This window comes from Pongo abelii, chromosome 3 (assembly GCF_028885655.2).
Source record: "Pongo abelii isolate AG06213 chromosome 3, NHGRI_mPonAbe1-v2.0_pri, whole genome shotgun sequence".
Taxonomy (NCBI): Eukaryota; Metazoa; Chordata; class Mammalia; order Primates; family Hominidae; genus Pongo; species Pongo abelii.
Genome location: NC_071988.2, coordinates 146282539 through 146306621, shown reverse-complemented (window position 1 = coordinate 146306621; position 24083 = coordinate 146282539).

The window sequence follows — 24083 nt, the reverse complement described above, 5'->3', positions numbered from 1 at the left end:
GTGCAGTCTTCACTCATTAACACTATGAATAGTCTTTCTTCAAACACAGCATTAGAAAAAAAAAGCCTCCTATTCTGTTAGGGGAAATGGAAATTTGATTTATGTGAGTATATTAATTAAGAGAACATGAATACAAGTGTCTGTCCTTCAGACCATTATGAGTTTACCCTAATTACTGTCAACCATTTAAGTTTCCTTGCAAAGAAATCTATGCTGGCCATAACCTTAATTTAAAACAAAATATTTACTATTTTAACTGTGTCAGTGGAAATATTATACCTGAAATTTAAATATATATTCATTTACTGGTTTTTATAAAAGTTCAAGAAATAGGCCTGAGGTTAAGCCCATTTCTATACTGAATAAAATTATTATTATTAAGTCTTTTTTTCAAGTACTAGCAAGGATTAATGAACTAGGATTTGCAAAGTATTTTGAGTCTGCAGGAAAAATATTAAACAGATCATTTGGTTGAATATTTCAAAAACTAAATTATTAGCTTGAATATTATATGTAGATACATAAAATGCCTATGTATATTGTGTGTGTTTATGTATGTATAATACTGAATAAGATGCATTAAATTGTAACCTGACAGGAAACCTACCAGAAACTTCAACTTAATCATCATATATGTGCATAAAAATTGGTCTTATTCTTATCTGAGACTTACGCCCAGCACTGTCTTGGAATTTATTAACAGAAATACAGATGAATAAATGACCCCTCTCCCTATTAATATCTTATCTCTTTCCCTTCAACTTCAATTATACAAAGTTTATGCGCAGTTTTCTTATTATTTTACTGAAACTGTTTTTGAAGTTCACCATCAACATCTCAGTAACCAAATTCAAAGGTTTTTTATCATTATTCATCACATTGTACCCACTGGAATAACTTTTTACCTTCCTTAAAAAAGTCTGTCTCTCAACGTATCTGTTCAAGTTGTCTTAATAATACAGCTTTTTCAACTTTTATTATTAAGTTACTGTCTTCTGAATGTAACATTTTCCCACTTGTGTATTTTTATATTCTCTACTTTTATTTCATCCTCTTTCCCTTGAAGGGGACACCTGTCATGCCTATACATCCTGATAACCCAAATCTATTTCTGCAACAATCTCCCCTTTTTAAAGAATTTTTGCTCATTTCCCACCACTTGTCCATCTCGTTACTTAAAATATGACATACTTGGAAATCATTCATTTATCCAGACTAAATACAGCATCTTCAAACTCGTTACTTTGTGACCTACATACTTTTCTTAATGGCTCTACAATCACCATAATCATCATCATACTCAGGCTTAAAAACTATAATCTTAGACTGCAAAAGCATATATCCATTTGGCCTCAAATCCTTAGAATTCAAACTCTCTGGCTTTAACATCTGCTCATTACTCTTTTACTATTATCTTCATGAAGCTTCATAGCACATGACTTAACATGGTGTATTACAACAGCCTCATGGTCCACTCCTAATCTATGGAAAGGCAATCTTTCTTCTGCATAATTCCAATCAGCCTCTCCAACCACTCAAAAATGTTCAATGGCTTACGTTAATGCTGAGTAATATGCAAACTCCATTGACAGTCCTCCTGGACATAACATTAAACTATTTTTTGTTTGTTTCCAGTAATGTTTCACAACTACTTTCAAATAAGCAATATAGCAATTTAATAATATCCACTTGATGTTCTCTAAATAAGTTGTATGCTTTTCTAACTCTGTGCATGGGGAAAGCTGAAATTGGAAGAAATTACCTCTATGTTTTAGACACAAATTCTAGGAAGTCTAGACACTTGAATCCTACTATTCCTTCTCTTAATGTATCTAATAACTTGATTCTATTTTAGATTAATCAAATGTATTATATATTAATTCCTGTTAAATGCATACTGTGCAACAAATTACCACTAACTTACTAACTTAAAACAGCATATATGTATTACCTTACAGTTTCTGTAGGTTAGAATCCAGGTGCAGCTTGGCCGGAGTTTCTACTCAGGGTCTCACTAGCTGAAATCAAGGTTTTTGATAGGGCTATGGTCCTCATCGAAGGCTGGAGGTCCTCTGTGTGTTTTGGCAGAATTTCTTTCTTTGTGGTTGTAGGGCTGAGGTCCCAACTTATTTTTTGTTTTTGTTTTTTTTTTTTTTTAGCTGTTGGCCAGGGACCACTCTCTTCTTCTAGACGTCTCCTTCAGTCTCTTGCCATGTGGCCTACATCCACCATCGGGATACCGGCTTTCCTCTGAGCCACCTAAGAGTGTCTCTCTGACTGCGACCAACTAGAGTAAATGCTCTGCTTTTAAAGACCTCATGTGATTAGCTCAGACCCACATGGATAATTGCTCTATATTAAAGTCAGCTGATTTGGTACATTAATTACATAATACAATCAATTCACAGCAGTATCTAGTTAGTGTTTAACCGAAAAACAGGTGTAAGCTGTGTAGATACAAGGGAATCTTAGGGAGTCATTTAGAATTCTGTTTACCTCACAGGCTTGCTTTTTTTTCAATACTGTTGGCATATTTTGCTATTATGAGCCAATAGTTTCTTTCAAGAGCAGTCAAAACTGTTAACTAGTTGCTGGCAAAAGGGAAGCAGCAAAAATTGTTGACTTTGGTTCCATATTTTACAAATTTTGAGTAACAATATGAATAATACTGCATTCAGTAATTCAAGTCAGGCATAGAAGTATATGTCCACACTAACTTACTTTGGTAATATCATTACTATATGACATTTTTCAAAGGAAAATTGTTAAGGGAGCCATACTGGGTGTCTTAGTCCATTTTGTGTTGCTGTAAAAACATACCTGGGGCTGAGATTTATCTAGCTCACAGTTCTGCAGGCTGGGGAGTAGAAGAAGCATGACCCTGGCATCTGCAGGCTTCTGTTAAAGGCTTTCCTGCTCCATCACAATGTGTTAGAGAATCAAAAAGAAAGTGGACACAGGCTAAGAGGCAAAATCCAAGGGATGTCCTTCATGTTACAACAACTCACTGTCATGAGAACAAATTCATTAGCCTGAGAACTAATCCAATCTATCAAAAGAAAGAACTCAGTACCATGAGAACAGCACCAAGCCATTCATGAGAGATTCACTCTCATAATGCAAACACCTCCCACTAGGTCCTACCTTTCAACATTGCCACATCAAGGATCAAATTTCAAGATGAATTTTGGTAGGGACAAACCATATCCAACCATAGCACTGGGATCTTTAATTATTAAAATTGCCAATTCACCACACAAGATCTTAAATTATCTAGGCCAGCTTTTCTTTTATTCTCTATGCAACAGACTTCGGGATCTAAATCAAGAAGTCAAGAATTTAGGCAATTTCCTCTTTTTGCAGACAATCTTGGACCCATTTGGAGGCACACTGGTGCAGAATGTGGATGGCTGTTTTTTTCTGAGTAAAATATATGTTAGTCTTGGTTAATAAAATAACAGATTCAAACGTCACTTGATCTTTTAGTGTAACCTCTTCAGAGTGCTAACATTTCAGGGCCTGTCAGAGAAGTCAATCCCACATTAGTTGTGCTATGATTTCTTGGAATGAAAAGGCCATATCTAAAACATTTAAATGCTTTAGCAAAGTCTAATAGTAAATAAATTATTAAAAGTTAAGAATTTCTAAAGACTATGCTTAGCTCCTTAAGGAAATAACTTTATCAAAATTAAATTCTATATACCAGCCATGAGAAGCTACTATATGAAGAATATTTTTGCATCTTCTCAAACATACATTGGAATATCTTGCTCATAATATTAACCAGTGTCCCTTATGTCAGTAGCCACGTGATAACGTTCTCTATTAATATTCAGATGAAAGCTAGTTTTGGTGACAGGTCAATTCAGTTCAAGAATCATGTATTTAGAGCCTAAGGTCAAAGACACTAGGCTAGGCCAAAGGGATGCTAAGGTGGAAAAATAATTGGTTTTCTGCCCTGAACAGTTTAAAGGTACATATGTATTTCTTCTCATGAGAATATTAATGACTTTACTTACTACTATTTCCTTTTTGCTTTAACTGCTAAGAAATACAGAGCTAAATTTTGTGTTCTCCTCCAGTAACACATTTCTGGGAGCATTTATGTCTTCATTTATCTAAATAGATGGTCTCTGACTTTCCATTTTTAAATTTTTTTAAAGAAAATGTTTTGTTTTGCTATTTATTCTTGTAAGCTGCTTCAAATTCTTTTTCAGAAGCAAGTGACATTTTAAATGAAACTTTAAAAATTGAAATAGTACTTATAATAATATTTTCCTTCCAAATTGTGTATCACATTATCTTTAGGCATTGAAAACATTCAACAATGCTAGAGTATAAAGGGCATTTTATAAAAATTTATATAATTTTATAGTTTTAAAAGAAATCTTATGTAAATAAAATTATTTTCAACTTAAATAGTGTCAGAAGATCAGATTTTTCGATTTTTTTTTAGGATTTAACTGAAATTATAAAAACATTAAAAATTAAATAACTGTCAGAAACATTATGAATCTTTTTATGATGTCTGACATTTTTTTTTAAAAAAAGCACTGTCTTGTAAAGTAGCATTATGTAGGCTGCACATGGTACCTCACGCCTGTAATACCAGCACTTTGGGAGTCCAAAGCAGGAGGATCACTTGAGGTCGGGAGTTCCGGACTAGCCCAGCCAACATGGTGAAACCCTGTCTCTACTAAAAATATGAAAATTATCCAGGTGTGATAGCGTGAGCTTGTAATCCCAGCTACTAGGGAGGCTGAGGTGGGAGGATCGCTTGAACCCAGGAGGTGAAGGTTGCAGTCAGCTGAGATTGCACCACTGCACTCCAGCCTGGGTGATGGAATGAGACTCTGTGTCAAAAAAAAAATAGCATCATGTAAAAATGAAGAGGAATTTGACATTTATTTTATTATTTCTATGTGCCAGATACTGTCTAAGCATTTTACTTAGTTTACCTTATTTAACAGCTCTGTAGATGATTAGACAGGAGTGTAGTATTTGCATTCTATGAGCCAACTACAGAGCTAGGTATTTCCAAATATTTGAATACTTACAGCAGTTAACATTTAAGCAATCCTATAAATTTAATTGACCCCATTATTTTTATATGGAAAAAGTGAGCCTCACAGAAGTTAAGAAACTAGATAAAGGCTATTCAGATAAAAACAAGAATCCAGGTATGGTAGGGAAAATTCTAAGATGATCCCCAATGATCCACATGCTTGTACAATTCCCTCCCCTTTCGTGTGAGAAGGACCTGTAACTGGAATTTCACCACCAGAATGTGGTATCAGTTGTAGGCCATCACTGCTGTGATTATGTCATATGGAAAAGATGAAGAAGTTGGGCAGATATAATTAGGATCCCTAAATCAGTTGACTTTAAATTAATCACAGGGGATCTTGGATAGAGCTGACCTAATCATGAAAGGCCTTTAAACACCTGTCTAGAAGTAAGAGCAGCAGCAGCAGCAGCAAGTGCTCTCTTTTTTGTCTGAAAGAGCAAAATGCATGTGTAGAGAAGGCCATGTGACAGAGAACTTCAATCCTACAACCGCAAAAAACAGAATTCTGCCAGCAACGAGGGAGTTAGAAGAGGACCTGGAGCTCAAAATGAGATTGTCATCCTGGTCCACAGCTTGATTTTAGCTTCCTAACACCCTGATTCATGGACCTAGCTAAGCTGTGCTCAGATTTCTATCCCACAGTAACTGTGAGATACTGTCTGTTATTTAAAGCCACTGAATTTGTGGCAATTTGCTATGCAGCAATAGAAATCTTATGTACCAGGTGTGACTCATTTAGAATCCTATCATATTTCCATTATATCGTTTCCATATTTTCTTATGACGTATGGCCTATGCCATAGTTGTCTAACAACAGCTATTTCCCCATCATTCTTTTTTTCCTATCATAACATTTTCCCAGCTTCCCTTGCAATAAGGTATGGAAAAGTAAATACATTCAAGTCAGAAAGACATATGAGAAGTAATGTGGGAGGCTTTAGGAAAAGATTTTCCTCCTTGATAAATGGGAAAACCATTCGAGGAGATCCATCATTTGTTCCTTCCTTTCTTTGATGTGACTACATGATAATCCAATTGTTTGAAAGTGCAGCCACCATATTGTGTCTTTAAAGGGAAGACCAAAGACGAGGAGAGATGCAAAGCCACTGCTCTGCCAGTACCAAACTGCTTATAAGCAAACACATTGATGTGAAAAAATAAATCCCCAGTGTTTTAGCTTTTTGTGACAATAGACATAATAGAGTCTAGCTGGTAGAACATGCTTGCAGCTGAAAGAAACTGTATTTGTCAATGTTCTACAGAGAAACAGAACAAATAGAGTATGTGTGTATGTGTACAAGACATTTATTTTAAGAAATTAATTCATATGATTACAGGGACTTGACAAGTCTCAAATCTGATGTGGGAGTCTGGCAGGCTGGAGACTCAGGAAAGAGTTGAAGTTTGAGTTGAAAAGCAATCTGCTGTAGAAACAGAAAGAACTGATATTACAGATACACTCTGAAGGTCGTTTGCAGAAGAATTCCCTCTTGATAGCAGGAGGTCAGCCTTTTACTTACAGGTTTTCAACTGAATAAGGCCCATACACATTATGGAGGTCAATCTTCTTTATTCAAAGTCCCACCAATGAAAATGTAAATCTCATCCAAAACAACATCAGATAACCACTCACAATAGTATTTGATCAAATATCTGGGCATCATGACTCAGACAAGTTGACATATGAAATTAATTATCACAGCATTCTCACTGATAAAGGGAAAAAAATGTCTTGTATGTTTTATCCTGAGGATAACTCTACATACTTCATGGGAAAAGAAAATTTAGCTTCAACAATAAAATCAGCTGTCATTTACTGAGTGATAATTTTGTGCCAAGTGATATTACACTTTTCATAAATTATTTTATTTAATCCACATGTCAAGATTGTAAGGAGTTTAAAATCTTTTATTTATTTATTCACCAATTATTTATTTGGCACTAAAATGTGCCAGAGATGGTTTGGGGACCATGCGCATACCAGTAAACCAGAAAAAGTCCCAGCCTTCATGAAACGTATATTCTAGTGAGGTGGGTCAGACAGTAAGCCAATAAACCCATAAAAATGTGACATAATGCTATCTAATGATTAGTGCTGTAAAGAAATCTAAAGCAGGTTATAGATATAAGAAAGAGGTGGTGTATTTAAAGGTAGCAATATTTTAATAAATGATGTGAGGGAGTGAACTCTATGTGTATCTGAGAAAAAAAAAAATGGTACAGGTAGAGAGAAGAATATGTGCTCTGAATGAGAATGAGCTCAGCACATATAAAGAACATGAAGATGCCAGCAGTCATTATTAAGATCGAGTGAGCCAAGGCCAGAGGGTTACGAAATGATGGCAGACATAGCTGAAAGTAAATCATACGTGAATAGATTCATTGGAAAGTTTTAAGGAAACTGTTGTGATCCGATTAATTTTATTTTATGTTATTTATTTATTTATTTATTTATTTTCAGAAGGATTCTCGCTCTGTCGCCCAGGCTGGAGTGCAGTGGTGTGATCTTGGCTCACTGCAACCTCCGCCTCCTGGGTTCAAGTGATTCTCCTGCCTCAGCCTCCCAAGTAGCTGAGACTACAGGTGCACACCACCATGCCCAGTTAATTTTGCATTTTTAGTAGAGACGAGGTTTCACCATGGTGGCCAGGATGGTTTCGATCTCTTGACCTCGTGATCCGCCCGCCTCGGCCTCCCAAAGTTCTGGGATTACAGGCGTGAACCACCACACCTGGCCTGATTAATGTTTTAAAATATTACTCTGTCCCCTGAGTGAAGCTGGACTGAAAGGAGCAAAGGGTGGAAGCAAAGATGCCATTAGAAGGCCAGTGCAGCAGTACAGGACAAAGATGACGGAGGCAGGGAGCTGGGTGACAGAGGTGGAGGGGGGAGGGTGATTGCTGTTGACTCCTTTTCGTAGATTAGGAAGCTGAGCTTGGGAAATGTTAAGAAAATTACTCAGGTTAACAGAAAAACAACTCAACAAAACTAAAATCCAAAGAGAAAAATGCCTGAACAATAAAGAATCTTTCTTTAAGACAAAATGGTTTAGAAGGAGAGTGGGATTTTTAGATCTTCCAAGTCCACTTGGTAGGAGAATAATGATGTTTTGTTTTCTCTTGACCAAGATTGTTGAAATGACATCACTTGGGCAAGAATTTAAATCTGGAGAGGGCATAATTATTCATATTTAAAGTATCATGGTACGTAAATAGAACATTGCTGATCACTCATTGCAAAACAAACATACTAAGCTTGATACTCACACATTTTCCCCCTTTCATTTTAACATAGATACTTTCCAAACTATTCAATGAGAATTATTGATTATTCAGTGAGAATATCTTTTTATAAAATGATGACCTGGTAAATACACACATACAACTGAAACACTCATTTCAAGAAATAGTATTATCTCCACTGTTCATGATGAACTCTAGAATTTTTAATTCTATTATATTTTTTAATGCTAGTTGCAAACCTCTAACTTCATTTTAAAACCTACTAATAAGTCTCAAAAGCAGTGGAACAGAAACCTGGAGAAAAATTGTAAATATGTAGCTCCTGTGCCCATTTGTATCTTTCCCTCCTTGGGTACAGGATTACCTATAGGCCAATCCATAGCCCCAGAGCAACTGGGTTCAGAACTATGACAGCAGAAACAGTCTCGGAGGCCTCTCCTTGGCTTTTTAACCTCTTGTTACACTTGCTTTTGTCAACAGGTAGCCACGTGTGGTAGTGTGGCAAAGTTAGGGACCTCAGACTGAAATTGTCTAAGATAGAAGGAGGGGCAGCAGCTCCTTATCTGGCTGCCCAAAGCCATAGCCCACTTGCCTCTGCAGCCCACTGGCAAAGGGCCCACCAGTGAATAGTTAAGAGCAGGAGCTCCAGAAGGCAATGCCAACCTCTAGCCCTGCTCCAACACAAGTTGTGCAAACTTCGAGGGTTGCCTAACTGTGCTTCAGTTTACTTAGGTTTGTAATAGCACTAAAGGATCTCAGAGGGTCACTGGGCTAGCAAATGAGTTGATGAAAGCAAGGGCTTAGTCAAAGCTTGCACACATTGAGCACTCAGTTGGTAATTGCTATTACTAGTAGTAGTAGCAGAGCAAGGGCATGATGTCAGAGGGAAATGCAGCAGAAGATAGTGATTGAAATATGTTTCCTTATTCTTTACTACTCCCAAATTTAGGTGTGTATTCGAACCAAATAGATATGAAAAAGAGTAGAGCTGAAAGATGTCTTGACCTGTATCAGTCCAACCCTTTTATAGATAAGGATGCACAGGAATATTATCTCACAAAATTTTAACTTAAAAGAACCAGGCCAATTAAGTTTCTATTGCCAAGAAGTAAATGGAAACTGCTAGTAACTATTTTTAAAAATTAAGAAACTGTTTTTTTATATATATATAAAATACATGTGTGTATGGTTTAGTATATTTGTGAGTTTTATATATTTTAATGATTTATAAATAATATTATTTATATATTATAATATAGATATATAAACATATAATAAAATATTTATTTTTATATAATATTTGTATTCAATATTTAATACTCAATATATTTAATATTTTGTATATTAATATTTAATATATAATATGGTATTTAATCTATTATATAATATTTATATTGTATATTAAATATTTATATAATATAAATACTATATTATATATTAAATTTTCCCATATAATATTTATATTATATGTTAAATACTTATATACTATAACTATATTATATATTAAATATTTCAAGATTGGAAAGATTACATTCCAATACTCTTAAGATAATCCTATCTAGTAATAATACCTAGAATGAACAAACACAAATGCACACGCATGTGCACACAGACACACAGTGATTTAATAGCCCCTGGAATTAAATTACTTATTTTTTCTCACATATGATGAACTTGGAGAACTGTTCCTGTTAATCCCACTATATACTTATGTAGCTGTATTGTATCGGCAGCTGATATCTGAGTTTTAATTGGGCCCTGACCATAGGTAATGCATAGAGATGGTAATATCTAGAGGGATCACTAATGTTAACACTCAAACAATAAAGTCAAATCTTCCATGAAGTCATTAGTGGAGTTAATGCTTGTCTAAAGTGTGTGCTAGTAGATAACTACTTAAATACATATAGGCGTATGTGTATAGCTATATTTATATGTATAGTGTATATATCTATTACTGTATCTACATCAATTTATATGTATGTATATTGCATGTTTATATATGTATAACTATATATCAATATGTGTGTGTACATATATGTATGTGTATTTGTAGAGAGAGAGAAAGAAAGAGAGAGGAGATAAGGGATATTTTAAAATTTTGATGCTAGTATATACATTGAGTTAATAGTAGCAAGCATCACTTAGATATTTAGCAGAATAATGGGCATTTTTGCCTATAGTGACAGCTACTGAAAAGAGAATCATATTCTAAAATTATGAAAGAATATGATATATATTTATATATAGTGTGTATATACCTATTTTATCTGTATCTATATATGTGTGTATATTGCATGTTTATATATGTATAACTATATATTGATATGTGTGTAAATATATGTATGTGTATATGTACTGAGAAGATAATCATATTTTAAAATGATGATATGAATCTTTAAGTTTAGTCCCAAATATTCTGGATTATTTATTAACATACTTTCTCACTGAGTTCAACATTCAAAATAATGAATTTTCAAAATATATAGGCATATATTTTGATGGAACCATTGATAACATATGTTTCTGAATACAGATATGCACACACCCACACACACAAAATCAAGCCTTTTAAGAATGTAGAGGCTGCTTGTACCCAACTAATTAAAACATGGCTCTACCCTCTTCTAGAAGGTTTTCTCTGAAATTGAACCAGAAGTACCTGGGTGACACTAAGTTTAAGAGAGAAGCTCACATTTCATAACTTAAATTCAAAGAGTAAGATGACTTTGATTAGTTCATTATAATCTGGTGAAAGAAATAGACTAATGGATACAAACAAATTTTAAAACAACATAATTTAAAAGCTACAAGAGGCCAGGTGTGGTGGGTGGCTCATGCCTGTAATCCCAGCATTCTGGGAAGCCGAGGTCAGAGGATCACCTGATGTTAGAAGTTCGAGGCTAGCCTGGCTAAAATACTGAAACTCCCACCTCTACTAAAAATACAAAAAAAAATTAGCCAGGCACAGTGCCACACGCCTGCAGTCCCAGCTACTCGGGAGGCTGAGACAGGAGAATCACTTGGAACCAGGAAGTGGAGATTGCAGTGAGCTGAGATCGTGCCGTTGCACTCCAACCTGGGCGACAATAGCAAAACTCCCTCTCTAAATAAATAAATAAATAAAAGCATTACAAAAAAAAATTCCAAAAACTATAATTCACATTAATAGGATTTGAATCTATGCAATTTATGCACTCATAAATAGGAAATAGAAATTTCAATCTAGATATTTTTCTTTTCACATCATTTGATTAGTTTAATACTCTATTTTTTAAAATATATCAATTGTGTTTTTAGAGGGCTTCTGCATTTGGTTGAGCAGTACACAAACTTACTGCCTGGAATGCGACTAAGGTGCCTAAGAAAAAAGACACCTCTCTTTTTTTATATATACTTTAAATTCCGGGATACGAGTGGCAGAACATGTAGGTTCGTTACATAGGTACACATGTGCCATGGTGGTTTGCTGCACATATCAACCCATCATCTAGGATTTAAGCCCCGCATGCATTAGCTATTTGTCTTAATGCTCTCCCTCCCCTTGCCCCTCAACCCCCGACTGGACCCAGTGTGTGTTGTTCCCCTCCCTGTGTCCAGGTGTTCTCATTGTTCAATTCCCACTTATGAGTGAGAACATGTGATTTCCTGTGTTAGTTTGCTGAGGATGATGGCTTCCAGCTTAATCCATGTCCCTGCGAAGGACATAATCTCATTCTTTTTTTTGGCTGCCTAGTATTCCATGGTGTATATGTATCACATTTTCTTTATTCAATCAATCATTGATGGGCATTTGGGTTGGTTCCATGTAAAAAGACATCTTTCTATAATTCATCCACTTGGCAGGACCACCTTTTATAATTCACTCAAAAGCTCCTTTTGTGCTAATTGTGCCCCTAATTGTTTGCGTGACTATGTGTCTAAGCAGCCCAGCTACATATATGGATGTGTGATGGGTGGTGGTATGGAAGTAGAAGCCTAGAATTATTGAGTAATTTCAGTTTATGTGCAAACTAGGAATCTCGTATGCCACATCGAATCTTTATGGCCTCAACTTTTATTACAGGCCCTTCTGCAGCAACCAGTTCCACACAAACTTCCACAAGCTTCAAACAGCAACCCCAAGACTACAACACACACCTCTTGCTTTCTGACTAGAGCTTCTTGGACACCTTGGTATGAACTGGGTGCTCACTCATGGATGTACAAGCCTAGAGTATAAGAGAATTAATGCACATGTCAACAACTGTTTGCCAGTGGGAGAAGGAACCAACGGGTGGACATTTATTTTTGAGCTATATTTCCTAAGTCTCTTCGGTACATCCTATGACATTGGGCACCAGTTGTCCATAGTGATGTCAACTCTATATATCCCTTTATTGGCTGCCTTTCCTTTCTTGATTCCCTCCATTATCTCATACTCCCACTCCCCAGGATCACATCCTTAATAAATCACAACACAAAAACCTTTGATTCAGGCTCTTCTTCTGTAGGAACTTAACCTAACACTCAAATCTTTTATGATCACATATCCTTGATGGAACATCTTAAAGGAAAATTGATAGGAAACTCCAATACAAACATTCACAGGTCAGTGTAAATGCGTATGTTTCTGTGTTATTACAACTTTAAAGAAATTACTTTAATCAAATGAATCAAAAATATATTCTCTTACACACTACGTAGCTCAGAGTAGGAAGCTGAAATTGTATCCTCTCGTAGCCAATTGTCAAGTCCATTTCTTACTTGGCTTGATTATTGTACAAATCTCTTCCATATGGCATTCTTCTTTCCCGCCCTCTTGCCCTGCTCACTCTTATCGAATTTCAAACCCCTGTTACTTGCCTCTAGTCTTCCAAGTCCTGGGGCCTGGCATGACTTTCTTTAAATTATTCATTTCAGGCAGCAGTATTAAAATGTTATAATGTTTGTTTTTTTTTATTACAAAGGCAATACATTCTTTTAGAGACACTTTAAAAATTATAGATAAACAAAATTTGGGGAAAAAGCCACAAAAATTAACAATAAGTACAAGCGTATGATGTAATCAGTGTTATCCTTTGGTAATTAAACTTCTGAATTTTTATGTACATATATTTTTTCTAAGGCAGGAACATAATGTAAATAATGTTTTATAATTGTTTTTAAGCAACTGAAAACATTATTAACTTTTGAGATAATAAATATCTTTCTATAGCGTTTTTTGGCAGCCTAGTTCCTCTTCATTCATTTGTTCATATATTCAGCAGATATTGTTTTAGAGTTGCCTAATTCCCAAATTCTATTCTAAGTATTGCAGATATGATGACCCAGTCTCTGTCATTATGGGCTTTATATATAATGATTTCTCAGTATTAACAAAGGAATATTAACAAGTGTGCTGGGTACTAAGAAGAGCACAGTGCTAAGAGGGCATAGAACGTACCCTATTCCTGGATCAGGAAAGAGAAACCTGGAATTACATTTCCTTCCATCAAATTCTTTGATATTTACTTTGTTTTCAATGTTTCACTAATTTTTTTAAAAAAGCATGCCAGGATGCCTCCTTACAGATAAATCTTAACGTAATTTCACAACAACTACCTGAGAATAAATGTATACAAGACAAATTAAAGGATCAAAATATATGTACCACTTTAAGAGGTCTAATTTTTATATACATTTTATATACACATCCTACAAAAATGTTATACCACACTACAGCAGATCACCCACTGTGCTCATGCTTAAGTGTTTTCTTTTGCCCCCATTAATACTGGGTATTCTGAAAATCTCTCTCTCGGTCTCTCCACGCTCCTTCCCTCCCTCTCTTCCCCATAAGTAGATGCCAGTTACCCACAAAGTAGTTACACTTTAAAACACGAGAGAGAGAGAGAGAGAGTTTTAAAATTAGAGAGAGAGAGAGAGAGAGAGATGGAGTTTTAAACTAATTTGTCTTGGATTTATTAAACTTGACTAAAATAAGAATCCCTTATGGGACTTGTAAAAATACGCATTTCTGGGCCCCAAAAAAAATCTTTAAGGGAAGGCACTGAATATGTTATTTTTAAAAGTGCCAAGTTATTCTTTTTACAAAGCAAAAAAAAAAAAAAAAGCCCAAACTTATTTATGAAAATGTCTGTTAAAATGCCTAAAGAACAGCAGGCTATAAGGATTGTGAACTTCATGCTTATTAAAGAAACCAAGAATAATTATGTGCTGTCTTAAGGTCATCAGTGAAGCAAGTTCTACAGAAAATGTAATATTTCTTTGGTCTAATACTCAATGACCGCAAAACTATTCCTTCAAGAACCTGCTCTGTCTAAACTTTGAAAGTGAAATTTATTAGAAAGTTCAAGAAAAAGCAGGTCAAACTGGTATCAGTATTTTCCTTATGTATTTACCCTCTTTCAGACAAATTAATGGTTGAGAGAATATCAAATCTAAATGAGTGAAGCAATTAATGAAGTTTTTCTCACTATATGTGCAGAAGGAAGTAGTTGTACTCTGCAAGGGAATCTATATGAAACATTTATGAAATGTGTATCAGATTCTACAGTACCAGATCCTTGGCTAAATTGAAAATAAAGAGGTGAGTTTATAGAGTTTATAGTTTCCTGTAACAGCTCAGTTATCCAATTTAGGAGCAGATTTATTTTTTAAAAAATTATGAAGTCTAATAAACTGCAGTGAAAACATATGCAAAGTACTGTAGGATTATTTAAAAAGCATGGGTGAAAGAGGATCAAATGATTGCACTTAGAAGATCACTCAAGATAAAGAGATGATGAGTTTATCTTATAAACCTAAGTGCAATTTTAAAAAATAACTTGCAAACTCATTAAGTCCATCAGCATGTTTGAATAGCATTTTCAAAGAAAGTATACAATTATAAAGCCCTGGTTATTATTTCCTGTGTGCAGACAAATGGCTTTTCATTAGAGAGACAGTATCTCTTAGTGACACTTTGTTCTTACCGAGTAGCGATCAGTAAACTACTTGCTTAGCAAACCTTGTTGGCAACTAAGGGAAACAACACCACAATGAACTATAATATGAACAACATGTAATTTAATGTGTGCACATATATGCTGGTATTCTCGCTGCTGTTTTACAATGTGTGTGTAACTAAAATAACTATAATGCAGTTAGGCATAATCTTCTGTCCTCCGAGTAGAATTTTCCTTAGCTTATAAATCTCTCATGCAGCAACACTGCTTAAATCAGCTCAAAAATCTCAACAGACACTTCCAGTTAATCTATATATCTTTAGTTGGTACATAACATGCTTACAAATTGTCTATTCTATTTACCCACAGTATGACAGAATATGTTATATATATAAAACACAGGGTACTTTCTTCCATGTAATAAATCCCTGTCTATGGAATGCCTTTGAATATTGGCTTCCTAGTATAGATAATTACATTTGAATCAATAGGTTATTAATTAAAGTGTGATTCTGTACATTCTGTAAGTTTTTAATTATTTTAAGATCTCTGTTGTAGATTTCTAAACGGCGAATTTGTCTTTCTTTTAAAATTATTTAACATAGTTCCAAATAAGGCTTATCAGCCGCAACTTCAGGAAACCTTCACAATAACATTCCAAGAACTAATTTTAAAAAGCGGTGCATTTCAGGATATTTCAGAGATAAATTTGTGAAGAAACAAGAACGCTTTAGAATGGGTAAGATTTCTTCTGTTTGTACAAATTCCAATGTGTTGGCTAATCTTGTTTTAACAGTGACCAATAGTGACGCTTTCACTGCTTCCCCCTTGGAAACCAGCATCCAAACTAGAAGTTTTCATAAATAGACAGTAAGTTGGAAATAATATGATGGATTCAAGACAGAGGATTTGGGGACTCTGTGTAAACATTTGACTACCAGAATATTTCAAATGAAGCAAACGCTTGGGCAGCCCTCCACTTTGCTAGGACTAAATCTGGCACGCTACCTTTGTACTGAAATAGAATATGGGGAAGAGGGGCTGGACTCCCTCAAATACTTGCACAGAAACATATCATTGCTAGGAATATATGACCAAATACAGATTTTTGAAAAAGTTTGCATCATTATAACTACCCCAAAGCTTATTTACAAACATTTTAAACAGAAAGTCACTGAAAACCTACGATAATTCCTAGCTGATAAGGAGGTTTAGAGGAGAAAGAGGTGGGGCAGGAAGAGGCAGTGGGAATTTGGGGACATGGGGAGATAACTAATAAACATTGTCACTGGCCTGTTGCCAAATCATTTGGGAATCACTACTGCACTAACAAAAATCTTTTGGAAAACTTCGAGATGAAATTCATGTTTATTTCTGAATTCTGTGGTTGAGCTGGCAGGGAAAGATTCAACTGAGAAATTGACTTACCAAACATTAATTTTATTTATAAAAGACTTCAGTAGAAATATGCTTTATAGTTACAGATTTAGGGATTTTTATAATATGTAACTAACCAATGAAATTCAAACAAAGAAGGAAAGCTTTCCTTTAATACTTTAATCACAAGTATTAACCTTATATTTCAAATAACTCAACAATGTGGTATATACCTGGAATGTGCATTCCATATTTTTGAAGTATCATTTTTGTATCATCTATCTAGAACTAAATCCAAACTTTTTTTTTGAAGTTGTAGCTGACAACCTTATTTGGTAGTTGATATGTTTTTATGACCCACATTATTTGAACTATTATGATAAAATAAAAATTCAAGCAATGGTGACTATGGTTACTAGCCCTAAGATAACTCTCAGAAGGCTGGAAGTATCTCTCTGAATCAAAAGTCACTTTTTGAGGATAATATCCTCCTTCAGTTTTACTGTCTGCCCCTCTGATCCGCACTGTGATTGCCTTCTTTGGTAACATATTTGAAGAAAACCCCGCTATATGTCCTGCGTCATGTGTTGCCTAAATCTGAACCATCATACTTAAGTAAAATGTTCTCTTCCAAGTTTAAACCATTTCCCATCTGAGCCATACTGAAAAACGGATGATTTGGTATTTTCTATAATCTATCAATGTATGGTCTATTTTTCTAAGTGCCAAAAGGCAGATAAGAAGAGGACACATAATTGTGAGTACACTAACTGCTATTAAAAAAGTAGTATTAAATGCTACAGAGATTTATAAGAAGAGATTATATCCAATTCATTTAGGAATTGAACTAAGGAAAGACTTTTCAGAAAAAATAAAACTTGAACTGGCATTAAATATTACCATGCCCAAAATTAGAGACAGAATGGTAAAAATACAAAATCACACTCTAGTTGGAAATCCTTCCTATAGTCTTCAGAATCTCATTCAAACGTGGAAGCACAGAATATAAGGCCCTGCATGATCTCAGTTGTGTCTGGCTTTCTGTCTCTTCATCTTACCATAACTTCATTTTGAAGTATATGCTCTTGTCATATTGAACTATGTTTGATTCCAAGTAGAAGGCACACATTCTTGAGTTCATGCCATTGAATTTGCAACTCCTATTGTTCAGAATATACTTGAGTATTTCTCTTTCTAGTTAACTTTCCCTCTCTACCACCTGGCCTGGCCAACTCTTACTCAACAGCACAAATCCCATTTCAAATCTCATTTCCTCTGGGATGCTCCTACATGACAGTTATTTTATTCTTTTTCTCTTTTCTCTCTTTCTCTCTCTCTCTCTTTCTCTGTTTGTCTCTCTCTCTTTCTTTCTTTCTTTCTTTTTCTTTCTTTCTTCTTTCTCCCTCTGTCTCCTCCCTCCCTCGCCTTGCTTCTTTCTTTCTTTCTTTCTCTTTCTTTCTTTCTTTCTTTCTTTCTTTCTTTCTTTCTTTCTTTCTTTCTTTCTCTTTCTCTCTCTCTCTTTCTTTCTTTCTTTCTTTCTCTGTGCATGTGCTTACTCCAAGCGCTTCTACAGCATTTCTTGAAAACTTTCCCTTTGTTATAATACTTTTTTCTTGGATGTCGGGGGCAGACAGTTGAAGTAATTATACTGCACTTCTCAGTTCATGCTCCATTACCATCATTGGTCCAAACAAAACCGTTCTCTGATTTTAGGTATTTATTTATTACCTTTCAGCTCCTCACGCACTCCCATCTCCACTTCCATTATAAGCAATCACTCATTCTGTTTAGTGAGTATAATTTTATTTGTGTAGTTTTATAAAATATATACCTCAAATGTCAGTATTTTTAAGTTTATGCAAATGTATTAGTTTTGATTTTTTCATTCCTTAATTTAACAAAATATTATGTATATAATATACATCCAGGTTGCTGTGAATCCATGTAATCTCTTACACTTAATTGCTATACATAATTCACAGCGTGCATTTACTCTCTCAGTACTACGTGTCTGGATTGCCTAGAAGAAACTGCCATCACACACACACACGTGCATGCTACCACATGCTCACACTCACATATACACACTTGCACACACATCCACACATATACACATACACACATACACACTCACCTCATACACATATACAGACATGCAGTTCTGCAATGACAATGCTCCTAGATGCCCCATCATGAATTTGTAAGCACCTCTTTGGTATATGGACCCAGGCATGGAACTGCTGAGTCATCATCCATTTTATAATTAATTTATCCAAAAAGTGCCAGACTGTCCTCCAGAGTGACTAAAGCTTCCCATATCCTCACATCTCTGCCATCAGTTGGCATTATTCAGCTTTCTAATTTTTCCAGTCTAATAATGTGTAAAACATCTTTATTGAAACAGAAACAACTCCTTAACACTGAAACTGAATTATGTCTCTTATTTGTCCATCTATTATGTAATAGCCTGTAAGATGGTAGAGGCCATTAAAATCCAAAGGTGCTGAAGACATATTTGAAGAATGAAGATTTCAAGAAAGCAAGTCTGAAAGTGAAAAACAGAGATAATATTACCTAAATTAATTAAACAAGAAATTGGCTAAGGTAAAATAGATATGACCCAATTCCAATTCTGACTCCATGGTCATTTCCACATAACAGAAGGCAATGTCTTTATGCCTCAAGTGTTAAAAATTATTATAAAAATGTTACATACTTCATTCTTTTGGTAGGAATAGGGGTCAATATATCCAGGTCCTTTTTGTATCTTGCTAATTCTAAGATACCTCTGTAATAGGTAATGTGACATTAGACTTTTCAGAATATCACTAATGAGAATCAGAGGTCTTTTAGTAAACTATTCTTTCAGTCAGTCAGATGAGCTTCTCAGCATGTTCAGCCTCAGCAAATCCATCTTCTCAGCGGGTTCTAAATGCTTGCTCTAGTTCTCCAAACTTCATGATGCAGGGGTTAAAAATCATGACACAGAACTTGTCAGCACAGCCTGTTAATTCACATTTATCAGGATTGCCCAGTGAATTGCCCAAGGAATTCTTTGTTTGCTTTGTTCTGACCTTTTCAAAGTCTTCATTAATTTACACATTCAAGAAATATTCTTTGAAGTATTTTCTAAGAAGTAATTTAATCCATTTGTTGTTGATTTATATCTTGTTCATTACAAAAAGAATTTTAAGTGGCAAATTGTTCACCCCTTATATTTCAATGATACACAACATTTTATGTTTGTTTCTACAAGCAAGAAATCTTTTTCCTAATGCTTTTTGTTCCTTATTAGAAAAAAAGGTCACATGCATTTCTATGTGGCTCACAGTGGTTCACAGTGAGGCAACTCATCACAGTCTGGGGCTATCCCTTCTGTTATACACATGTTGGGCCTTCTCAGAGATCTTTGATTTTATCTTTATAGATCTATGTATCATTCTTCTTACACTCCAGGCCTGTGTAATGGAGAATTTCTAATCCTGTGTGGCTTAATTGGAAAGAAGCAGGCGCACATAGAGCCGACAGTCTTGGAATTAGAAGCTTTGAATTTGAGCTATTCTCCTATGAACTCCGCTCAATGATCTGGAGCATTTGATGAAGATTCTTCGGTTCCCTTATCCATAATTTATGGTAACATTCCTGAATTTTAATACGAATATTCACTATGATTTATTGAACAAATACTTTTTATACAGCTAACTATGTGCAAGGTACAGCTCTTAGCATTTTAAATGTAAAAAGTACTTGGATCCTCAGGACAAACAACCCTTTTATGCAGGCACTAGTATTATGTCCACTTTGCAAATAAAGAAATTGGGCCCAGAGAGGGTAGGTAACTGGTCCAAGACCACATAGCTTGTCCATGCCGAAGCTGAGATTCTAACCTTAGCAGTCTAACTAAACAGTTAATGGTCTCAATCTGTTTTATGTAATGATTCCAAAATACACATGATTTTTAAAGTTTTCAGTGAAATTATACGGACCTATTATCATTATGTATGTAAAAAGTAAAGCTTACTCTTTGAAAAGGAAGACAGATTCTACTCCATGAAGTCCAGATCATATGTGGCTCTCTTCACTTTCCTCATTAAAACAATTCCCATTCCAACAATCTCCCAAACGTGTTCCATGGATTATAGTGCTACAGGACCAGGTGGGCAAACTCCCATGCCGCTCACTTCCCTGCCTGTCTTCTTTACTGAAACCATTACCCAATCTCTTTGAAGCAAAAATACCATGGCATACCAACAAAGCATAGTATCATAAATTTAAAACTTTTTTTCAAATTTCATCTAAGAGAAGACTCACCCAAACTTTAACAACCATGGCACCAATGCTTATGCACTGTTCAATTATTTGGCATAGCAACTTAAAGGTCACCTTTCTAGCACCAATATGTTATATTTTATTTTAAAAAGACAATCACACACCCTTTACCTTTTTAAGTCAACAAGGATGCATCAATAAACACTTATGAAACACTCACCAGCTGTCAAGTACCATGCTAGGGCTAGGGAATGCTGAGATAAAGAAGGCAATAGCTAATCTCTGAAAAAGCTTATACAGAAGTCAGAAAAATTAAAACCTGATATAGATGCTGTGAACAAAGTGAGCTAAGGTTTATTTTTGTTGTTACCAGGGTATTTGAATTAAAAGTATCAGATGTGAAGCTTAGCATATTGTTTAAATAACAAAATAACCATAAGAATTTCTCTTAATTAAGGATGTATATACATAAAGACTTGCTTTTAGGTCTTGTATGAATGAAAATAAAAGGACTTATAAGATTTAAATTGCTGTCTAAGATCAAGCTAAAGACATTTTGAAAATAACTCCACTGAGCAAGGTTAATACATTTGAACTATTAATTCAAATACAAATTCTGTGGGAAGTCATCCAATTTTCAACCTAGAAAATATGTTGGAAAGAATGCATTTTTTCAGATCTTTCTGATAGATTTATATTTTTATTTTGTGCTTACTTAAACTCCTACATAATTCCTCAATGTAACAATATCACTAAAACAGGAATAATGTAGTGATGTCGTGGTAAGACCTGGAAAGGCTTTTGGAACAGAGATAACAAACATGTTATTCTATCTAGCCATACATTCACAGATATAGAGTCAATTCCAGGGAAGGAAAATCTTTTTTATCTCTGTAACTTCAGTCTGAAGTGCTCACAGCTGGTTCTTATTCATTCTTCGGATCTAGCCTTAAAACTCTTCTCTTTAGATAAGGATTTCTCTGACCTTCCAATCTAAAGCAGGCTCATTATAGTCTCTCAAATCTATTCTTTTATGGCACCTACTGCAATTTTTCATCGCATAGTAACCTGTTTACTTATTTGATGGCTTCCTCCTAACTCAATTATATGCCTAGGGATGAGAGACCTGTCTGCCTTGGTCATCACTAAATATCCAGCACCTGGCGTGCCACATTGACTCTGAATAAACAAAGTAATGTGGTCATGATCTGCATCCTCACTCAGAAATTCCTGAAATCCATGTGTGATTGATAGTATTCTTTTCGGTAGCTTCAGGACTTTTATTCTGCACACATCTTTACACATACATTAAACTTCCCTATTTAAACCTTTTAAAATATTAAAGCACCAGACAGTGTTAATTGATAATTCAGAGCAGTACCTTTGGGAGATTATTTTAAAATGCCATTCTTATTAATTTCCACCCTAAATCTTTTGCATGAGGGAGATGTTCTGACAGTAAGAGGTATGGACAAGGAAACAATAGCTGACAAAATTCATCTTTAGTTGAAGGACAAAAATTCATTTAAAAAAATAAGTCTTACAAAGTAAGGAACACAAAAAATTAACTGTACTGATTAATATCTCAAGAAAAAAAAACTATATTCTTTTCTTTTTTTTTTTTGAGGCAAAATCATACCCTGTTGCCAAGGCTGAAGTGCAATGGCGCAACCTCAGCTCACCACAACCTCCACCTCCCGGGTTCAAGCGATTCTCCTGCCTCAGTCTCCTCAGTAGCTGGGATTACAGGTGCGCACCACCATGCTCAGCTAATTTGTGTATTTTTTAGTAGAGACGGGTTTCACTATGTTGGCCAGGCTGGTCTCGAACTCCTGACCTAGTGATCCACCAGCCTCGGCCTCCCAAGTGTTGGGATTACAGGCATGAGACATCGCGCCCAGTCCTCTTTTATTTTCTTTAACTGTTTAGCCGCCGAAGAGTGAAACAATCTAGGAAGCAGCTGAAGACAAATTTGCAGCATTTTGTAAGACCAGTATTGACTAAACAAAACATTATAGTGGCCATTTTCCCACAGATCCCACTGTTCTATTCTAAAATTTCAAAGTAATATATTTTAAACCTCTATATCCCCTTCTATTCAGTTCCACCAATCAAGTCAATAGTGTTTTTTTCATACGTATTACAACCATCCTACTTTACCTATGCTGACAAAAACATCTGTTTCAAGGAATCTGAGACATCCAGATAAAATGGCAAAAGCTGACCTGAATTTTATCTGTGGTGCTGCCACATATAAACTAAATCTATTACTTAAATTCAGGGCCTCTTTTTTATTCATCTACAAAACGGGGATAATAATACATTGTTAGAATTAAATAAAGGAATGAACATTAAGGAGCTTTTTAACTGCAAATAACTCTATAAATATGGGTAATTATTATTATCATCTTCACTAGAATTCAATGAATTAAGGTCCCAGTTCAGAGGATTTCCAGTCATAAATTTGTATTGTGTGTTAGTGCTGTAACTATTATATTCCACTTTTAACGTTTAATTCCATTATAACACTCCTGATCTCTTGCCATTCTTACTCTCTCTGCTCCAGGGGAATTGAGACCGATACTCTGATGGTTGAGTTTGGAGGAAGAAACTTGGCCCACATAGCTCAGCCCTTTGTTCTTCTCTTTTCTGGTAGTGAACTCAGTGGGAAGCCGTGCATTTCCTTTACAATGCTCCTCCACTGGCAGGTTCAGCTTCTGATGGAGGAGGCCAACCCCAGTCACTGACAGTGACAAAAGACTTGGTAGCCAGCATTCAACAGGCCACCAATGATTCATTCCTCTGGCTATCTCTTGTTTGTGTAGACACCAACCACTCTGAATCTGGCTAACTTGTAAAACCAATAGAATAATGGAGAAATGACAGTGTGTGACTTTCTGAGGCAAAACCATAAGAGAAATTGTGACTTTTGCCTTGCTCCTTCTGGGAGAAGCCAGCTGCCGATGTTATGAAGACACTCACACAGTCCTATGGAAAGGGACTGAGGATACTGCCAATAGCCCTCATCAACTTGTAAGTGATGTAATTAAGCCATTTGCAAGGCAGATCTTCTGGCTTAAATTAAGCTTCAGACTACAGCCCAGGCCAACATTTTGACAACAACCTCATTGGGGACCCTGAGCTAGAGCCATCAACTCCTGAATTCCTCATCAGGAGACATTGTGTGATATTATATAA